This window comes from Lampris incognitus, chromosome 15 (genome assembly GCF_029633865.1).
Source record: "Lampris incognitus isolate fLamInc1 chromosome 15, fLamInc1.hap2, whole genome shotgun sequence".
In the NCBI taxonomy this organism is placed as follows: domain Eukaryota; kingdom Metazoa; phylum Chordata; class Actinopteri; order Lampriformes; family Lampridae; genus Lampris; species Lampris incognitus.
The window spans coordinates 45,737,428-45,759,774 of record NC_079225.1 but is presented as its reverse complement, the minus strand read 5'-3'; the positions used below and the strand labels follow the sequence as shown (position 1 = coordinate 45,759,774).

General features: G+C 51.0%; 1 long non-coding RNA gene across 1 annotated transcript in view; it reads right to left on the bottom strand.

The window, feature by feature from the left end:
* Positions 1–20,592, bottom strand: part of LOC130125549 (uncharacterized) — a 49,492-nt gene extending 28,900 nt beyond the window's left edge. Inside the window, exons 1-2 of the long non-coding RNA XR_008811453.1 lie at positions 20,503–20,592; positions 20,176–20,411 (exon numbers count right to left, since the gene is read on the bottom strand). This is a non-coding gene — a long non-coding RNA (uncharacterized LOC130125549). The remainder of the gene's footprint in view (positions 1–20,175; positions 20,412–20,502) is intronic.
* Between the last annotated feature and the right edge of the window lie 1,755 nt (positions 20,593–22,347).

Sequence of the window (22,347 nt, the reverse complement as noted above, 5' to 3'; positions counted from 1 at the left end):
AGGCGGTCTGCAGGACCCCGGCTCACCCCCGTCTGCAGCCGCGGGGCGGAGGGAGGCGGTCTGCAGGACCCCGGCTCGCCCCCGTCTGCAGCCGCGGGGCAGAGGGAGGTGGTCTGCAGGAACCCGGCTCACCCCCGTCTGCAGCCGCGGGGCGGAGGGAGGCGGTCTGCAGGACCCCGGCTCACCCCCGTCTGCAGCCCCCCGTCTGCAGCCGCGGGGCGGAGGGAGGCGGTCTGCAGGACCCCGGCTCGCCCCCGTCTGCAGCCGCGGGGCAGAGGGAGGTGGTCTGCAGGAACCCGGCTCACCCCCGTCTGCAGCCGCGGGGCGGAGGGAGGCGGTCTGCAGGAACCCGGAGGGAGGCGGTCTGCAGGACCCCGGCTCGCCCCCGTCTGCAGCCGCGGGGCGGAGGGAGGCGGTCTGCAGGAACCCGGAGGGAGGCGGTCTGCAGGACCCCGGCTCGCCCCCGTCTGCAGCCGCGGGGCGGAGGGAGGCGGTCTGCAAGAACCCGGCTCGCCCCCGTCTTCTGCAGCCGCGGGGCGGAGGGAGGCGGTCTGCAGGAACCCGGAGGGAGGCGGTCTGCAGGACCCCGGCTCGCCCCCGTCTGCAGCCGCGGGGCGGAGGGAGGCGGTCTGCAAGAACCCGGCTCGCCCCCGTCTTCTGCAGCCGCGGGGCGGAGGGAGGCGGTCTGCAGGAACCCGGCTCGCCCCCGTCTTCTGCAGCCGCGGGGTAGAGGGAGGTGGTCTGCAGGACCCCGGCTCGCCCCCGTCTGCAGCCGCGGGGTGGAGGGAGGTGGTCTGCAGGAACCCGGAGGGAGGCGGTCTGCAGGACCCCGGCTCGCCCCCGTCTGCAGCAGGGTTTAAAGCTGAATAATTACGGTAGAAAGTGAGGCTGTGGCAGGGAGGTTTTAATATCAGCTCCCAACGTCTGTCAGATATCTATCTCCCACCTCTCTCATTCGCTGCTCGGTGGTCGGCTCCCGGGCTCCCCGGCACGCCGCCGCCGCCGCTCCAGCACGACTTACATCAGCCTGACTAGTCTGACCTGTTAGTTTCTAACACACTTCCATCACACACACACACAACACTCACACGGAAACAAGAGACAACGAGAGAGATCAAGCACATCACACACAAACACACACACACCACCAGTCTGTGTGAGGTGTGAGGTGTGTGAGGTGTGTGTGTAGGGTGTGTGTGCGCTATTGTGTGTGTGTGTGTGTGTGTGTGTGAGGTGTGTGCGTGTGTGTGTGTATACCTGTGTATGCATGCTTGTTGATGTCCATATAGATGTGTGTGTATTGGCGCAGACTCACATGCAAGCGGGTGTGCATATGCATGTCTGTGTGTGGTAGGAGGTGCATGCTTGCATGTTGGTGAGTGTGTGTGTGTGTGTGTGTGTGTGTGTGTGTGTGTGTGTGTGTGTGTGTGTGTGTGTCTGGAAATTCATTACTGCTTTCACACTCATCGGGAATCTGGAGTCAGAGATAAATCCACCACAGGGATTTTGTGGAAAACTCGCAGCCACCGGAAAATTTATGAGTTTCTTTCCGTGGAGACGCGTTAAGGAGCGGCTGGACGCTCTCAAACCACCTGCAGTCACACACATACCCCACTTTATCTCCACGCCGCTGTCAACACCTCGCCACACTACACACCATGTAGCTCTCTCTCTCCCTCTCCCTCTCTCTCTCTCTCTCCCCCCCTCTCTCTCTCTCTCCCTGTGACTCTCCCTCTGTGTATGTCTCTCTCTCTCTCTCTCTCTCTCTCTCTGTCACTGTTTGTGTCTCTCTCTCCATCTGTCGCTCTCTTTCTGTCTCCGTCTCTCTCTCTTTCTGTCTCTCTCTCTCTTCGTCTCTCTCTGTGTGTCTCTCTCTCTCTCTGTCTCTCCCTGTGACTCTCCCTGTGTGTGTCTCTCTCTCTCTCTCTGTCACTGTTTGTCTCTCTCTCCATCTGTCGCTCTCTTTCTGTCTCTCTCTCTCTCTCTCCGTCTGTCTCTGTGTGTGTCTCTCTGTATCTCTCCCTGTGTGTGTGTCTGTCTCTCTCTCTCTCTGTCTCTCTCCCTGTATGTCTCTCTCTGTCTCTGTGTGTCTTTGTCTCTCTGTGTCTGTGTGTGTGTGTCTCTCTCTGTGTCTCTGAGTGTGTGTCTCTCTCTCTATCTCTCTCCATCTGTCTGTGTCTCTCTGTGTGTCTCTCTGTCTGTGTGTGTGTGTCTCTCTGTGTCTCTCTCTGTCTCTGTGTGTGTCTCTCTCTGTGTGTCTCTCTGTCTGTGTGTGTGTGTCTCTCTGTGTCTCTCTCTGTCTCTGTGTGTGTCTCTCTCTGTGTGTCTCTCTGTGTGTCTCTCTGTCTCTCTGTGTCTCTGTGTGTGTGTCTCTCTGTCTCTGTCTGTCTGTGTGTGTGTGTCTCTCTGTGTGTCTCTCTGTTTCTCTCTGTGTGTGTGTCTCTCTCTGTGTCTCTGTGTGTGTGTGTCTCTCTGTCTCTCTCCATGTCTCTGTGTGTGTGTCTCTCTGTCTCTCTCTGTGTCTCTGTGTGTGTGTCTCTGTGTCTGTGTGTGTGTGTCTGTGTGTGTCTCTCTGTTTCTCTCTGTGTGTGTGTCTCTCTCTGTGTCTGTGTGTGTGTGTGTCTCTCTGTCTCTGTCTCTGTGTGTGTCTCTCTGTCTCTGTGTGTCTCTGTGTGTGTGTCTCTCTGTGTGTCTCTCTGTCTCTCTGTGTGTGTGTCTCTCTGTGTGTGTGTCTCTCTGTGTGTCTCTCTGTCTCTGTGTGTCTCTGTGTGTGTGTCTCTCTGTGTGTCTTTCTGTCTCTCTGTGTGTCTCTCCGTCTCTGTGTGTGTGTCTCCGTGTGTGTGTGTGTGTCTCTCTCCGTCTCTCTGTGTGTCTCTGTCTCTCTCTGTGTCTCTCTGTGTGTGTTTCTCTGTGTGTCTCTCCGTCTCTGTCTGTGTCTCTGTGTGTGTGTCTCCGTGTGTGTGTGTCTCTCTCTCTGTCTCTCACTGTGTCTCTGTGTGTCTCTCTGTGTGTCTCTCTGTGTGTCTCTCTGTCTCTGTCTCTCTCGGAGTGGAAGTGCGAGTGAGGACGGAGTAGCAGTGTGTTGCTTCGGTGTAAGCGAGTTTCTAAAACTCGAGCTTTTTTCTACCCGTCTTGTCCTTTTCATGTGCTTTTCGTTGTCTTTTAGTTCGTTTTTTTCGGTGACAGGTTCAAGTGGAGTTGTTTTATTTCCGGTAGCGGTGCTACCGGCCTAGCGGGGCAATATGGCTGCTGTGGGAGGTGGAGGAACGGCGTTTGAAAAGTTGACACACTGGCACGCAGTTAAAGTGGCTGCGGTGGTCACGTGCTTGGTGGAGGAGCGCTGCCTCGCGGTAGGGGAACATGTGGGATATGGAAGCATCAAATCAGCATCCGGGATAAACAGTGCTGCGGTCATGTGTATCGATAGTGGTGATGAAGCCAGCCAGGAGGTGGACAGCGGGGTGGTGATGAAGCCAGCCAGGAGGTGGACAGCGGGGTGGTGATGAAGCCAGCCAGGAGGTGGACAGCGGGGTGGTGATGAAGCCAGCCAGGAGGTGGACAGCGGGGTGGCGATGAAGCCAGCCAGGAGGTGGACAGCGGGGTGGTGATGAAGCCAGCCAGGAGGTGGACAGCGGGGTGGTGATGAAGCCAGCCAGGAGGTGGACAGCGGGGTGGTGATGAAGCCAGCCAGGAGGTGGACAGCAGCGTGGTGATGAAGCCAGCCAGGAGGTGGACAGCGGGGTGGTGATGAAGCCAGCCAGGAGGTGGACAGCGGGGTGGTGATGAAGCCAGCCAGGAGGCGGACAGCGGGGTGGCGATGAAGCCAGCCAGGAGGTGGACAGCGGGGTGGCGATGAAGCCAGCCAGGAGGTGGACAGCGGGGTGGTGATGAAGCCAGCCAGGAGGTGGACAGCGGGGTGGTGATGAAGCCAGCCAGGAGGTGGACAGCGGGGTGGTGATGAAGCCAGCCAGGTGGGGGACAGCGGGGTGGTGATGAAGCCAGCCAGGAGGTGGACAGCGGGGTGGCGATGAAGCCAGCCAGGAGGTGGACAGCGGGGTGGTGATGAAGCCAGCCAGGAGGTGGACAGCGGGGCGGCGATGAAGCCAGCCAGGAGGTGGACAGCGGGGCGGCGATGACGCCAGCCAGGAGGCGGACAGCGGGGCGGTGATGAAGCCAGCCAGGAGGTGGACAGCGGGGCGGCGATGACGCCAGCCAGGAGGTGGACAGCGGGGTGGTGATGAAGCCAGCCAGGAGGTGGACAGCGGGGTGGTGATGAAGCCAGCCAGGAGGTGGACAGCGGGGTGGTGATGAAGCCAGCCAGGAGGTGGACAGCGGGGTGGCGATGAAGCCAGCCAGGAGGTGGACAGCGGGGTGGCGATGAAGCCAGCCAGGAGGTGGACAGCGGGGGTGGCGATGAAGCCAGCCAGGAGGTGGACAGCGGGGTGGCGATGAAGCCAGCCAGGAGGTGGACAGCGGGGTGGTGATGAAGCCAGCCAGGAGGTGGACAGCGGGGTGGTGATGAAGCCGGCCAGGAGGTGGACAGCGGGGTGGTGATGAAGCCAGCCAGGAGGTGGACAGCGGGGTGGTGATGAAGCCAGCCAGGAGGTGGACAGCGGGGCGGCGATGACGCCAGCCAGGAGGTGGACAGCGGGGTGGTGATGAAGCCAGCCAGGAGGTGGACAGCGGGGTGGCGATGAAGCCAGCCAGGAGGTGGACAGCGGGGTGGCGATGAAGCCAGCCAGGAGGTGGACAGCGGGGTGGCGATGAAGGACATGTTGACTCCCGTTCTGCCGCTGGTTCATCCTGCCACGAGAAGCACCATCTCTAACGCTCCCCCGTTCATGAGACATGCCGCTATAGAGAAGGAGCTTGCAAGGTACGGACAGCTAGTGTCCCCGATAAAAACGGTGACTTCGGGTTGCCAGTCTCCTCACTTGAGACACGTTGTGTCCCATAGGAGACGAGGCTTCATGGTTCTGAGAGACAATGCGGAGGTTTTGGATCTGAAGTTCAGGATCGACGAGTTTGACTACATCGTCTTGGTTACATCCGGCATGACGAAATGTTTTGGCCGTGGGTCTGAGGGGCATTTAGTAAGGTCTTGTCCCGACAGGAGTGAGGGTAGGTCTGTTCCTCAAGCGCCGCCATCATGCCCCTATGTCGCCATGAGCGGCGCATCTCCGGCTGAAGACGGCGCTGCCGAGTCAGAGCAGGGCAGACGGGAGGCCGGGGAGCAAGGGACAGGAGAAACGGACCAGGTGGTGAAACAGAAAGAGACCGAGGCTGCAGAACACAAGGAAACCGGACAGACTGAGCAGCCAGGAGAAGGAGGTGTGCAGGTTGGGCAGGTTAAAAAAAGGTGCTCACAACGAGAAGGTGACAGAAGTTGAGCAGGTGGAAGCTGGTGGCCAGGATGAGCAGGTAGGGGAGGATGAACAGAATAAAAAAGAAAATGAGAACAGGGAGTATAGCAAATTGGCGGGGCGAGAGATGAATTGTGGCCGGAAGAAGCAAATACAGCAGACTGCTATTAGAGTGGCAGAGGCCGTACTTGAGGAAGAGGAAGAGATGCTGTTGGATGATGACGTAAAATCCAAAAAAAGTCGACTAAAAGGAAGCCCACGGAGGGTAGACATGAAAAGTTAAACGCAAAGAGGGTTTCAAGAGGTAAGAATCCACCCTGCTCTTCATCTGAGAAGGACACCGAAGAGAGTGACCTTGAGTTAGTTTCCACTCCTCGTACACAGGTGAACACTGAAGGGAGCTATGCTTTCCTGAAAACCAGGAAGCTTCTCCAGGTTACAACTTGCGGCTCTTCGTTGACTCAGTCAAATGTTTTACGAAAAACACAAGAGCGTGTTACACTGGGCGATCTTCCTCTTACTGCTGCTGCTGGAGGAGCCACTGAGCCATGGAGCCAGACTGGATGTCCACAACTGGTGCTCCTCCAGGACTTTCCCAGAAATTGGTTTCCACCAGGAACATCGCCCAACAGCGCATAGTGGCTGCAGCAGGATTGGGACTTGACAACACCGAGGCGGTAAGCCCAGCTGCTCAACACGAGGCCTACATGCTACACAGGAGCCTTTTTAAAGCTATGTATTAAAAAAACAGTCCGAAGAAGAGCTGAAGATGATCCTACGACAGGGGAGCAGAGCTTCCACACAGAAATGGCCTTTTTTCCAGAACTTGGGGCGGTATTGTGCTTAGTGGGAGTTGATGACGATCTGGGTTTCTTTCTTTCTAATCTGTGTACAGAGGGAAAGTCCTGGCAGTATTATTGGCTCTGTTTCATTTTATGGTAACACTTTAGTATGGGGAACATAAAAATACTTAATTACTAGTGAATTAGTAATGATCAAGATGTCACTTTAGTATGGGGAACATATTCTAAGTAACAAAAACTTAATTACTAGTGAATTAGTAATGATCAAGATGTCACTTTAGTATGGGGAACAGATTCTAAGTAACAAAAGCTTAATGTACAGTAATTTAACACTATGAACACTTGTAGTTTTGTGTGTTGTTATGTAATAACAGACCATATTCATTAAGTGTTAGTAAGGGAGAATAACTCTTCTTGTAGTACTACCACCTTATAAAGGCCATACTAAGCAAAGCATATTGAGATGGTACTACTAATAAGCAATACTTCTGAGGTTATAGAGGGAAAACTCATAGTTAATGTCTTACTGGTTGTATAATAAGGCCATGCAGAATAAGGCATTCATGAGTACGTAATAATGACCAATTAAGAGCCAATATGTTGCTAATTTGCATGCTAATAAGCACCTAATTAATGGTGACTACGTCCCCCATACTAAAGTGTTACCACATTTGGTATTATTTGTTATGTATATTGTGTAAACACAACATCATTGCACGTTGTGCGTCTTGGGAGAGAGATCCCTCCTCTGTCGCTCTCCCCGAGGCTTCTTCCCATTTTGTCTCCATTAAAGGTTTTTTAGGGAGTCGTTCCTCATCCGATGTGAGGGTCTAAGGACAGGGTGTTGTGTTGCTGTAAAGCCCACTGAGGCACATTTGTGTTTGTTATGTTGGCCCACTTTAGTCTGAAGTTCTGTTTGTTTTTAAAAATACTTGTTAAGACTACTCAATGGCCCTTTTTTTTCCTCTGAAACTTTGGGGGGTTGTGTGTGTGTGTTTTTTTGTATGAGCTGGATTATAAAGAGATTATGTGTGTGAGTATCTGCTGTTGGTCTGTAATGTATTCTGAATAAATGTACCTTTTTAAAATCAACCAACGTCTGTGTGTGTGTGTCTCTCTCTCCCTGTCTGTGTGTGTTGGTGTCTCTCTCTCTCCCTGTCTGTGTGTGTGTGTCTCTCTCTCCCTGTCTGTGTGTGTGTCTCTCTTTCTCCCTGTCTGTGTGTGTGTGTCTCTCTCTCTCCCTGTCTGTGTGTGTGTGTGTCTCTCTCTCCCTGTCTGTGTGTGTGTGTGTCTCTCTCTCCCTGTCTGTGTGTGTGTCTCTCTCTCCCTGTCTGTGTGTGCGTGTGTCTCTCTCTCCCTGTCTGTGTGTGTGTGTGTGTGTGTCTCTCTCTCCCTGTCTGTGTGTGTGTCTCTCTCTCCCTGTGTGTGTGTGTGTGTGTGTGTCTCTCTCTCTCTCTCCCTGTCTGTGTGTGTGTGTCTCTCTCTCTCCGTCTGTGTGTGTGTGTGTGTGTGTGTGTGTGTGTGTGTGTGTGTGTGTCTCTTTCCCTCAGTCTCTCTCTCTCTGTCTCTCTGCCTCTGTGTCTCCCCCCCCCCTCTCCCTGTCTGTGTGTGTGTGTGTCTCTCACTCTGTCTCTCTCCCTGTCTGTGTGTGTGTCGCTCTCCCCCTCTGTCTCTCTCTCCCTGTCTGTGTGTGTCTCTCTGTCTCTCTCTCCCTGTCTGTGTGTGTGTCTCTCTCTCCCTGTGTGTGTGTGTGTGTGTGTGTGTGTGTGTGTCTCTGTCTCTTTCCCTCAGTCTCTCTCTGTCTGTCTCTCTGCCTCTGTGTCTGTGTCTCTCCCCCCCCCCTCTCTCTCTCCCTGTCTGTGTGTGTGTGTCTCTCTCACTCTGTCTCTCTCCCTGTCTGTGTGTGTGTCGCTCTCCCCCTCTGTCTCTCTCTCCCTGTCTGTGTGTGTGTCTCTCTCCCCCTCTGTCTCTCTCTCCCTGTCTGTGTGTGCGTCGCTCTCCCCCTCTGTCTCTCTCTCCCTGTCTGTGTGTCTGTCTCTCTCTGTCTCTCTCCTCCTCTGTCTCTCTCTCCCTGTCTGTGTGTGTGTGTGTCTCTCTCTCTGTCTCTTTCCCTCTGTCTCTCTCTCTCTCTCTCTGTCTCTCTGCCTCTGTGTCTCTCTCCCCCTCTGTCTCTCTCTTTCTGTCTGTGTGTGTGTCTCTCTCTCTGTCTCTCTCCCTCTGTGTCTGTGTGTGTGTCTCTCTCCCCCTCTGTCTCCCTCTGTGTCTGTGTCTCTCTCTGTCTCTCTCCCTCTGTCTGTGTGTGTGTCTCTCTGTCTCTCTCCCTCTGTCTGTGTGTGTGTCTCTCTGTCTCTCTCCTCCTCTTCTCAATCTTTCCTATGTGTCTGTCTGTTTCTACATATCGTTCTGTCTCAAACAGTCTCTATGTCTACCTTTATCTCTGTCTTTCTCATTTGTTTTCCCTCCATCTCAGCTTCTCCATCTGTGTCTCTCTTGGACTATCACCCTCTCTTTGTTCCTCTTGCTCTCTGTCTGTCTGTCTCTCCCCCTCTCTCTCCATCTATGGGATAGTAACGTCTGCTTGCTTCCTCTCAGTATCAGTCTGGAAATATGATGACGACACTGACCTTATGCCGTCCCTACATGCCAAGAAAGCTGATTTTACATATACATATACACACTATATGTACAAAAGTATTGGGACACACCTCTTAATCATTGAATTCAGGTGTTTCATTCAGACTCATTGCCACAGGTGTATAAAATCCAGCAGCTAGCCATGCAGTCGGCATTTACAAACAGTTGGGAAAGAATGGGTCATTCTGAAGAACTCAGTGAATTCAAGCGTGGTACTGTCATAGGATGCCGCCTTTGCAATAAGTCAGTTCATGAAATGTCTTCCCTGCTAGATATTCCACGGTCAACTGTAAGTGGTATTATTGAAAAGTGGAAGCGTTTAAGAACAACAGCAACTCAGCCAGGAAGTGGCAGACCACATAAAGTCACACAGCGGGGTCAACGAGTGCTGAGGCGCGTAGTGCGTAAGAGTCACCAACACTCTGTTGACTCAATAACTGCAGAGTTCCAAACTTCCTCTGGCATTCACATCAGCACAAAAACTGTGTGCCGGGAGCTTCATGGAATGGGTTTCCATGGCCGAGCAGCTGCATACAAGCCTTACATCACCAAGCACAACGCCAAGCGTCGGATGGAACAGTGTAAAGCACGCTGCCACTCGACTCTGGAGCAGGGGAAACGTGTTCTGTGGAGTGATAAATCACGAGTTTCTGTCTGGCAGTCTGATGGATGAGTCTGAGTTTGGTGGATGCCAGGAGAACGTTACCTGCCTGACTGCATTGTGCCAACTGTACAGTTTGGTGGAGGGGGGATAATGGTATGGGGTTGTTTTTCAGGGGCTGGGCTAGGCCCCTTAGTTCCAGTGAAGGGAAATCTTAATGCTTCAGCATACCAAGACATTTTGGACAATTCTATGCTTCCAACTTTGTGGGAACAGTTTGGGGAGGGCCCTTATCTGTTCCAGCACGACTGTGCCCCACTGGCAGCAAGGTCCATTAACAGATGGTTTGGTGAGTTTGGTGTGGAAGAACTTGACTGGCCAGCACAGAGCGCTGACCTCAACCCCATTGAACACCTTTGGGATGAACTAGAATGGATATTGCGAGCCAGGTCTTCTCGTCCAACATCAGTGCCTGACCTCACAAATGCTCTTCTGAATGAATGGGCAAAAATTCCTTCAGACACATGCCAAAATCTTGTGGAAAGCCTTCCCAGAAGAGTGAAAGCTGTTATAGCTGCACAGGGGGGACAGACTCCACATTAATGCCTATGGATTTAGAAAGAGATGTCATAAAAGCTCCTGTAGGTGTGATGGTCAGGTGTCCCAATACTTCTGTACATATAGTGTATATACATCCATTATCTGAACCACTTATCCTGCTGTCAGGGTCGTGGGGATGGTGGAGCCTATTCCAGCAGTCATTGAGCGGCAGGTGGAGAGACGCCCTGGACAGGCCGCCAGCCCCCCTCACACACACATTCATACCTAGGGACAATTTAGTACAGCCAATTCACCTGACCTACATGTCTTTGAACTGTGGGAGGAAACCGGAGCCCCCGGAAGAAACCCACGCAGACATGGGGAGAACATGCAAACTCCACGTAAAGGACGACCCAGGACAACCCACCAAGGCTGGACTACCCCGGGGCTCGAACCCAGGACCTTCTTGCTGTGAGGCAACCGTGCTATATATATATATATATATATATATACACAGTTTCCAGAAAACACACAGGGAGAGGCATTAGGTAAGGGTTTGGAGTAGGAGCGACAATGCAGAAGTTGAAGGCATAAAAAGCAAGTCATTATCAATAACATGGCCAAAAGGTGTTTTCCAGTAATCAGGGCATGTTTTCAAAAGAATTTACAATTACATGTGTTTCAATCTTGTGTGAAAATATGTAGTTTACTAGACACTGTCCTATTTCCAACCTCTCTGATACTCCCCTCCAGCTCTTTGACCACTATCTCATGTCCTACTCTCTCCCTCTCTTCTCCCTCCTCAGCCCCTCCGCCTACCCACATGGTTTCCGCCCATAGACACCTCCGCTCTCTCTCCGCCACTGATCTTTCTTCCTCTGTTACCTCTATCCTCCCTGCACCTGAATCTTTATCTCTCGTACCCCGACACTGCTACTGATCTTCTTCTCTCTACCCTCTCCTCTTCTCTGGACAATCTCTGTCCCCTCACCTCCAGGCCTGCACACCCAACTCCACCTGCTCCTTGGCTGTCCCACACAGTACATACTGACAGACGGAGCCTAAGAGTGGCAGAGCACAAATGGAGAAAAGGCAAACTCCCAGAAGACCTTCTCAACTTCTAATCTCTTCTTTCCACTTTCTACTCCTCCCTTTCTGCTGCCAAAGCTGCCTTCTATCGCTCTAAAATCCTATGGTCTGCCTCTCATCCTAAGAAACTCTTTGAAACCTTCTCTACACTTCTTCAACACCCACCTCCTCCTCCTACTTCCTCCCTTCTTCGCTAACTTCATTGACAAGAAGGTAAACGACATCAGATCCTCCTTTTCTCACCACCCGGTTAGCGCTCCTTGCACTAACCCACCCTCTGCATCCTCCCACACCTCTCCACGTCCCACCCTATCCCACCTCACTCCCCTCCCCCTCGACGAGGTCCTCAACCTCATCACATCCAGTTGCCCCACCACATGCTCCCTTGACCCGGTCCCCTCCCCTCTTCTTCAGTCTATAGCACCTGAACTCCTTCCCTTTCTAACCCACCTCATCAACACCTCCCTCCAGGCAGGATGCTTTCCATCTGCCTTCAAGACTGCTAGTCACTCCCCTTCTCAAGAAACCATCACTTAACCTCTCTGATGTCAAAAACTACAGACCGGTTTCCCTTCTACCCTTTCTATCAAAAACTCTCGAACGTGCTGTGTTTAACCAACTTTCTTTGTACCTCCACCAGAACAACCTCCCGGACCCCAACCAGTCTGGGTTCAAGGTGGGTCACTCAACAGAGACGGCCCTCCTTGCAGTGTTGCAGTGACAGAATCGCTGCACTCTGCGAGAGCAAACTCTCTCTCCTCTGTCCTGATACTCCTGGACCTGTCAGCTGCGTTCGACACAGTGAACCACCAGATCCTCCTCTCTACCCTCGAGGGGCTGGGTGTCACAGGCTCTGCACTCTCAATGTTCGCATTCTACCTGATGGGTCACTCCTACCAGGTGACATGGAGGGGATCTGTGTCACAGCCTCGCAGACTGACTACAGGCATTCCACAAGGTTCGGTTCTGGGTCCTCTCCTTTTCGCCCTGTACACGACATCCCTGGGTTCTGTTATTCGTTCGTGACTTCTTTTACCATTGTTATGCCGATGACTCCCAGCTGATCTTGTCCTTCCCTCCCGCTGACACATAAGTAGAGACACGCATTGCTGCGTGCTTGACTGGCATCTCGGAGTGGATGGTGACACACCACCTGAAGCTCAATCTGGACAACACAGAGCTGATGTTCCCCCCAGGGAAAGGTTGCCCGCACAGAGACCTGGCCATCACCATTGACAACATCATGGTGACGCCAACTCGGACTGCGAGGAGTCTGGGTGTGACCCTGGATGACCAACTGTCGTGTGCTGCAAATGCTGCATCGGTTGCACACTCCTGCAGATTTCTCCTCTATAACATCAGGAGGATTTGCCCATTCCTCACCGACGAGACGGCACAGGTGCTCATCCAGGCTTTAGTCATTTCCCGGCTGGACTACGGCAACTCCCTCCTTGCTGGTGCCCTGGCGTTGGCCATCAGACCTCTGGAGCTTGTTCAGAAAGCTGCAGCTTGTCTGGTGTTCAACCGCTCTAAGTTCTCCCACATAACTCCCCTTCTCATGTCCCTACACTGGCTCCCAGTAGCTACTCGCATCCAGTTTAAGACTCTGGTGCTGGCCTACAGGGCAGTGAAAGGAAGAACTCCTTCCTATCTCCAGGCCATGGTCAAGCCCTACACCCCCGCCCGGCCACTTTGCTCTGCTGCCTCGGGACGCCTGGTTGCCCCATCGCTCAGAGGCCCCTGCTGCCGATCGACCCGGTCACGGCTCTTTTCTGTCCTGGCCCCACAGTGGTGGAATGAACTCCCCACTGATGTCAGGACAGCGGAGTCGCTGCCTATCTTTCGGCGCATGTTGAAAACTCACCTCTTCAAGAACTACTACCGTATTACTTGCTCTTATTGTATTCTCTCATTTAAAAAAAACCTCTTTCTTGCGCTTTTACTTTAGCACTGGTTTTGCTCTTAGATGCTTGTTTAGCGAGAAAATTCACTTATGACCTCTGATGAGGAGTAGTTCTCCTGATCTATGTTAAATGCACTTATTGTAAGTCGCTTTGGAGAAAAGCGTCGGCTAAATGACTGTAATGTAACATATTTTCATTCGCTCAGTAGACTAGTATGAGTTACCAAATGTAATCATTACCGTAACATTTATCTCTGACAGAAATGTGACTCAGCACTGTGTACATCAGAGGAAGTAATGATCCCCCCCCCCACACACACACTGCTTTAAGTTATGCTGCTGTCAATCAATGACCATTGATCAATCTTTCATTGATCCACAGATACAAAGAGTTTTTAGCTGACATGTTTCTTTGTTACTAGAAATTCATTTGAGAACGTTTTCTAACCTCCACTGTTCCTAGGTAGAGCAAGGCATTAACACTGTCAGGGTTGGGGGTTCCATTCCCACTAGGGCCACCTGTGTTATCCATTGATAATAAATGAGTAAATGAATTCATAGTTCCGTACAACACATAAACCGAGAAGCAGTTCAGGTTATGTAGATTACATCATGATGACGTCATAGCACGATGCTCATGGCTATCGTCATGATGAAGTCATAGCACAATGGTCATTGTTATTGTCATGATGATGTCATAGCACGATGCTCATGGTTATTGTCATGATGATGTCATAGCATGATGGTCATGGTTATCGTCACAATGATGTCAGAGCACGATGGTCATGGTTATCATCATGATGATGTCACAGCACGATGCTCATTGTTATTGTCTTGATGATGTCATAGCATGATGGTCAAGTTATCGTCATGAAGATGTCAGGACGATGGTCATGCTTATCGTCATGATGATGTCACAGCACGATGGTCATGGTTATCATCATGATGCTGTCATAGCATGATGGTCACGGTTATCGTCTTGATGATGTCATAGCACGATGGTGATGTTATCGTCATGATGATGTCATAGCACGATGTTCACAGTTATCGTCATTAGGATGTCACAGCACGATGGTCATGGTTATTGTCATGATGATGTCATAGCATGATGGTCATGGTTATCGTCACAATGATGTCAGAGCACGATGGTCATGGTTATCATCATGATGATGTCACAGCACGATGCTCATTGTTATTGTCTTGATGATGTCATAGCATGATGGTCAAGTTATCGTCATGAAGATGTCAGGACGATGGTCATGCTTATCGTCATGATGATGTCACAGCATGATGGTCATGGTTATCATCATGATGCTGTCATAGCATGATGGTCACGGTTATCGTCTTGATGATGTCATAGCACGATGGTGATGTTATCGTCATGATGATGTCATAGCACGATGTTCACAGTTATCGTCATTAGGATGTCACAGCACGATGGTCATGGTTATTGTCATGATGATGTCATAGCACGATGGTCATAGTTATCGTCATGAAGATGTCAGGACGATGGTCATGCTTATCGTCATGATGATGTCATAGTATGATGGTCACGGTTATTGTCATGATGATGTCATAGCACGGTGGTCATGGTTACGTCATGAAGTACCCCGTGATGAAGTACCCCTTCAGGAAATATAAAGGATGTGAAAATCGAAGTCAGTGGGGTTTTGATTTTGTTTGGGAATGCACAGCAACAGAGAGCGGAGAAAAGACAAACAGCAGAATCCAATCACAACACAAACTAGTTTCATTTGTTGGGTTTACAAACACAGCGATGTCCAAGACTGAATCAAAGCAACACACACACCCACACACCCACCCACCCACACACACACACACACACACACACACACACACACACACACAGTAACTCACCGTCTCTCACCTACATGCAGAGTAACTCTCTCTCTGTCACAGAGTAAGACCGTCACACACAGTAACTCTCACACAGAGTAATTCTCTCTCACACACAGTAACTCTGTCACACAGTAACTCTCTCTCACACACAGTAACTCTCTGTCACACAGTAACTCTCACACAGAGTAATTCTCTCTCACACACAGTAACTCTCTGTCACAGAGTAAGACCGTCACACACAGTAACTCTCACACACAGTAACTCTCTGTCACACACAGTAACTCTCTGTCACAGAGTAACTCTCACACAGAGTAACTCTCTCTGTCTCTCTCTCTGTCAGAGTAACTCTCTCTCTGTCACACAGAGTAACTCTCTCTGTCTCTCTCTCTCTGTCAGAGTAACTCTCTCTCTCTGTAACACAGAGTAACTCTCTCTGTCTCTCTCTCTCTGTCAGAGTAACTCACTCTCTCTGTCACACAGAGTAACTCTCTCTGTCTCTCTCTCTGTCAGAGTAACTCTCTCTCTCTGTCACAGAGTAGCTCTCTCTGTCTCTCTCTCTGTCAGAGTAACTCTCTCTCTCTGTCACACAGAGTAACTCACTCTCTCTGTCTCTCTGTCAGAGTAACTCACTCTCTCTGTGACACACAGTAACTCTCTGTCACAGAGTAACTCTCACACAGAGTAACTCTCTCTGTCTCTCTCTCTCTCTTTCAGAGTAACTCACTCTCTCTGTGACACACAGTAACTCTCTGTCACAGAGTAACTCTCACACAGAGTAACTCTCTGTCTCTCTCTCTGTCAGAGTAACTCACTCTCTCTGTCACACAGAGTAACTCTCTCTGTCTCTCTCTCTGTCAGAGTAACTCACTCTCTCTGTCACAGAGTAGCTCTCTCTGTCTCTCTCTCTCTGTCAGAGTAACTCACTCTCTCTGTCACACAGAGTAACTCACTCTCTCTGTCTCTCTCTCTCTGTCAGAGTAACTCACTCTCTCTGTGACACACAGTAACTCTCTGTCACAGAGTAACTCTCACACAGAGTAACTCTCTCTGTCTCTCTCTCTCTCTCTGTCAGAGTAACTCACTCTCTCTGTGACACACAGTAACTCTCTGTCACAGAGTAACTCTCACACAGAGTAACTCTCTCTGTCTCTCTCTCTCTCTCTGTCAGAGTAACTCACTCTCTCTGTCACACAGAGTAACTCTCTAACACACACACACACACACACACACACACACACACACACACAGAATAACACTGTCGCACACAGATTATCATTCACACACACAGTAACGCACTCTTTGTCACTCTCTCTCACACACACACACACACACACGAATCACTGTCACACACACACACACACACACACACACACACACACACGTCGTTCGTTATTCGTCCGTCGGTCAGTCGTCCTGTGATGGATGACTGAGGACTTGCGCGATGATTAAAGTGAGGAAGAGTTGCGCATCGTCATCGACGCCCCTCCCTCGTCCAAGACCCCCGACCACCAGCGGCGAGACTAGCGAGACGAGTGGCGACGGGGACGGACGCAGATTTTTCCTCAGGGTTTCTTCCCCAAGCCTTTCCCACAGACGAGTACACCCGCAAGGCAGCGGGGGTGTAACCTCAGAGTTGTCCTTCTCCTAATGCTGGTTTGATAAGACAGGTGTTACACACACACACACAGACACGCACACACACAGACACACACACACACTGATGAAGGTGCAAAGCCTTATAGAGTGCGGAGCAGAAGGAGACATGATATAAACCAGTATGGAAAGTAAAGTGCTTGCTACTCGGCGGGTGTGTGTGTGTGTGCGTGTGTGTGTGCGTGTGTGTGTGTGTGTGTGTAACACCTGCCTTATCAAACCAGCATTTCAGATGACACTGCAGTTAACCAGGGCACAGCGGAGCAGAAACAAAAGAGCGGAGCGATGTTTATGTAGCTGGCCTGGAAACTATTCCAACCACCTTGGGCGATTTGGAAAACCCCCATCTTCATAAAAAATGGCTGGCACCGACGTCGGCAGGGTTTCAGCGAAGGAAAATGTTCGCTAACAGAACTGCGAATGTGCAGGAACACGCAAGTCTCTCTCTCTCGCGGCCATAATCACACGAGGACAGATGTCTTGCGTGTTTCTATGAGGCAGTAACAGCGACGTTTACAGCGGGGGTTCTGGTTGGGAGGGGGGGGGTAACATTTAGTTTTATGGGGCATTATGACAGCGTGCCGACCCGCGTGTTAACCTTTTGAAGAGTTCTGAATGACGACGAGGGACTAACAGGACTACTTACGGCTGTGCCGTGGAACCGTGACGCGATGTTGGCCCGGGAGCTGGCTGATGGTGCCGACCCGGTACCAGCCCAGTATGACCGTGTGCTTACACAATCTTTCCACAGCCCAGCACACGGGGGTACAGCTGTTGCAAAAAGAAGTGTGACCCATTTTTCGAAAATGTGTTCAGTCAGCGAGGAGCTGCCAGAGAGCTCGACTGTGCCGGGACTCGATGCACTGATCTTTAATAACAGGGCTGGAAAAGCGGGAGGGGTCGGGGCGGCTTAACCCCCCGCCTCCCCCGAGGCTTTGATATTCTGACAATTGCGCATATTTTCACGTTGACTTCTCATAAAAGACGAGAATTTATGTGAAGAATTTCCAGGGAACGGAGTTTAACGGCCCTCCCCGCTAACGGCTTCATCGGCCACATCCACCCAGGAGATATGTGGCCTCACGTCAGCGCTGTTGTCGAGCCGCTGACGGCAGGTCAGCGCCGGGCATGTTTATGGAGCGCCGCCTGGCATCGTCACACATGTGATGGCTCTGATAGGAAAAGGGGGACACGTATGAGGCTAAAAACAGAAGCGTATTCTGAGATGATCTCTTCCACGCATGTCGTAGTCGGCGGCTGCTGAAGCGCTCGCCGGACGACGGCAGCACATTTAATCTCTTGACCGGCCACGTGCATGAGGTCACCTTTGTTTGGTGGCTCGAAATAGACAATTATCTCACATCTGGATGAATCAACCTAATAGCGCTTATACACTGCCCCCTGCTCTGGACACTGCACTACCGACGAGAAAACACACATCCGCCCCTCGTTGGCCGAGCCAGTCTGCAAGAAGCTGACTTGGGGGAATTGAACATGAAACGTAAATATAACAACACAAATATTGAAGCATATTAAAAAGGCACCAGTAAGCAAGTACGTTTAAGTGTTAAAACAGTTTTGTAAATAGAGGATCTTTTCAATGAAATATGGTCTCTATGAGAGACTGATTGATTGCAATGAAGCGATGAATGCCAGTAATGGAAAAACATTAGCGGGAATGGGAAACAGACGGCGGGAATACGGCGGTGAGTTCCATTCCCAATGCAGCGGAGGGAAAAGTTGTCCACATGAGCCGGAGTAGTGTAAACAGAGCATTAAAAGCTAAGTATAATATTTCATTGTAGTTTCTGAAGTGTGTTTTCATACTGTCTACCTACCCACCTACCTACCTATCTGACTGTCTGTCTGTCTGACTGTCTGTCTGTCTGTCTGATTGTCTGACTGTCTGTCTGTCCGACTGTCCGTCTGTCCGTCTGTCTGACTGTCTGTCTGTCTGTCTGTCTATCTGTCTGCCTCCAGTGTGGGAAGATACTGGCGCGAACTTGCATTTGTGGCGGCCTTGTAGAACCTGATAATGTAATAAATCCCCGATAATGTAATAACCCTGATAATGTAATAAAAAAATGCACTTGAGGCCATTGAACATGCAATAAAACCTGATAATGTAATAACTTCCTGATAATGTAATAAAGTGCATGTCCCAATAATGTAATAAACTATATATCATAGCTAACCCTAGCCCTAACCCTAAACCCTAACCCTAACCCTAAACCCTAACCCTAATAACGTCCCGTTAATGTAACACATTATTACATTATTGGATGTGGAAGCGGGATAGGCTAAGCTAACTGCTAGCCCATGCAGACCGGCAATTTTGATAACATCGAGGGGGGTCTGGCGGCGGCCTCGCCTAGCGTTGACTGTGTTTTGGTGTCACCATGTGGAGTGGGAGAGCTTGGTCTGCTGCATCCTGTGGGCCCAGGGACCACGGCCCTGCTGGAGCTTTGCCCAAAGATGTAACACCGAGGACGGTCTGACAGGGTGTGGAAGCGGGGCAGGCTAAGCTAACTGCAAGTCCATGCAGACTGGCAGTTCCGACAGTCATCCTGGCTGGCGTTCGTTCTCTGGACAGTGGAATTTTTGGACTGTGTTGCACTGAGTAGATTGTGTTGATAATTGTTTGTGTTTTTTTTTTTTGCTTTGTTCTCTGTTTTTGGTGGTGTCATTTTTGGGAATTTTGGATGTGTTTTCATCTTTTGTGTTGCACTGCTGTGGGCTGGGGGAAAAAGAATTTCATTTCTTTTGTGTGTACGCAAGCACAAAAAAGAAATGACAAATAAATGTTCCTGATGCCCAACCTATCTATCTATCTATCTATCTATCTATCTATCTATCTATCTATCTATCTATCTATCTGTCTGTCTGTCTGTCTGTCTGTCTTTCTGTCTGTCTGTCTACAGTATGCACTCACACATACATGGACACACAGAGCCAGCCTGCAGAGGACACATAGAAACAGACTGGATGTCCCCTGACGGAAAGTCTCACAGTGGAACAATGACCCCCTTGAAAGACATTTGAACCAGTCCAGCATTGTGTCCTGTAGAGCGTTTAGTACATCTAATACCCCGATAATACCCCGGACAGCCCGTCAACACACCCCCGCCTGCCGCTTTCGCAACCTTTCAGATGTCCACCGCCCGCCCCTGCTGGGACGCTCTCTAAAAAGCCAGTTCATTGTTTTACATTGTCAGTCTATTTGTCAGTCTAATTACAAAGACGTGTTTGATGAAGTCTTTCAACAGGCCCTGTTTTGACGTCGTACATGTACACTACTTCAGTCGCCATTTCAGTGACAATATTAAACTTTTCCAGACGCAACGAAAAGTTGGTATGTGCCTGATTTAAGAGGGAAAACATGACAATTTGGTCCTTATTAGAAAAACGACACATTTTCATTGTATCCTTATAAGCAGGTTTGACATCTCGCCTGAATATTTTCCTTTCCTAAACTACGAGTTGAGCCTCAATAAACCAGAGGCAGATACACACTATGATGGGCCTCACTCTTTCAAAACACCCCACCTGTTTCTCATCCACCTCATCTGATGACCCGGGTATTCTCTCCCTGCTCTTGGTGGGCCATTGGCTCGTCACCTAAATGTGGGTTGGCTTTGTGTTGTTTTGTGTTATAACTAGAACTCCAGTTGCCAGTATGCACTGCAGCAGTGACACAGTGCTCATGGAGAGTTAGTTTTTAGTGCGTACCTTGTTGCGGACGTCAGGGTAGCGTGGCGGCCTATTCCGTTGCCTACCAACATGGGATTGCCGGGTCGAATCCCCGTGTTACCTCCGGCTTGGTTGGGCGGCCCGACAGAAACAATCGGGCGTGTCTGCGGGTGGGAAGTTGGACGTGGGTATTTGTCCTGGTCGCTGCACTAGCGCCTCCTCTGGTCGGTCAGGGTGCCCCACCTCGGATTGGCAGAGAGGGGGTGGAGCAGCGACTGTGACGGCAAAAAAAAAAAAAGAGAGCGGGGTAACTGGCCAGACACAATTGGGGAGAAAAAGGGGGAAAACTGAAAAAAAGGTACTTACCTTGTTGCTGTATACGTGCCGGTCGAGGGCCGCCCGGTTAGTTAGCTAATGAAGGCCGTAGACCTACACGCCAGCCTGTCATCATCTGTGAGGAACAAACACAACATGGTGTCAGAGACAGTAGCTGGCTAACGAAGACGGAGCATTAACAATGAATTAACTCTGCCCGGGGGGACCATTCACTAACCAAGCTGGGAGGGGGTACTACAACTCTTTAAGATATTAACGGGGCAAACACCATCCTTCGCTTTCAAGAACTTTTCTTCCAATACAATTCTTTTTTTCTATAAATGCATTTCTGATTTTTCCCTTTTTCTCCCACTTTAGTGGCCAATCGATCCCTATTTTAATTCAAACACCACCCTCGTACTGCTGCATCTCTCCAGCCGGCAGTCTGGAAGGAGGCGACTCCGGGCCGAACCATTACTCTTCCCCCACACACACCCAGAGACACATTCATGTGACGAACACAAGCCGACTCCCCCCCCCCCCCGAAGACAGCGTTGCCAATTATTGCTGCTTCATCGAGTCCGGCCATAGTCGGATCTGACGAGACCGGGGCGTGAACCCCGGTCCCCAGTGGGCAACTGTGTCGACACAAAGCCGATGCTTAGACCGCTACACCACCGTGGACCCCTTCCAATACAATTCTGATAAACACTCCTTTCTTCTCTTTCAGATTCTGGAACGAGGAACAATTTATTGTAATTTCTTTCTTTGTGGAAACAAAAACATTCCGTTTCCCCCAGCCCACAGCAGCGTAACGCAAAAGACAAAAACACACATCCCAAATTTCCCAAAAATGACACCACCAAAAACGTACAGAGAGAACAAGCAACACAAAACAAAACAAAAAACACTAAAATAGTTAACAACACAGCCCACTCGGTTCAACACAGTCCAAAAATTCCACTGTCCAGAGAACGAACGGCAGCCAGGATTACAGTCAGAACTGCTGGTCTGCATGGGCTAGCAGTTAGCTTAGCATGCCCCGCTTCCACATCCTGTCAGACCGCCCTCGGTGTTTCCTCCTTGGGTGCAGCTCCGGCAGGGCTGTGGTTCCCGAGCCCACTGGACGCAGCAGACCAGGCTCCCCCAGCTGATCCGATGTCAGCTCCCCCAGCCAGACACCTTCGACACACCTTACTGCACTACACATGGCAACACTAAAACACAGTCAACGCTATAGGCGAGGCCGCCGCCAGACCGTCCTTGGTGTTATCCGAACTGCCGGTCTGCGTGGGCTAGCAGTTAGCTTAGCCTGCCCTGCTTCCGCGTCCAGTCAGACCGCCCTTGGTGTTTCCTCTTCAGGTGCAGCTCCGGTCAGGGCCGTGGTCCCTGGGCCCACAGGAAGCAGCAGACCAAGTTCTCCCAGCCGATCCAGCACCAGCTCTCCCAGCCATCAAACAACAACAAAACAAACTTAGGCACAGACATGGACAATGACACCGCACGGTCGGTACTGGGTGAGGCCACCGCAAACGTAATGTTACGGTTTCACCCTCAAAACCCCCACAACCTACCTCTTCCGTTCCTTCTGGGCCTCCACCGTGCTCAGCTTCGCCTGAGTATCCACTCCTCACTACCAGAGCTGGGGCGCGTTCTCGTTTGCCTTCACCTGACCCATACCCTGAGGTCCCCAGCACCTCCCCACGGGCACAGCACACCCTACGGCGCCTCTGATGCCATCTGCTGGCGGACTGGCAGCACTTGCAGCTGTGCACTTCCCCGGTCACTCATTCCCTCAGCTGCGCCCCATCTACAATCATCTCAGCTGTTCCCCATCTGCAATCACTTCTACCCCTACAGGAACCTGGTCTTCCCTCTACTCATTGCCAGATCTTC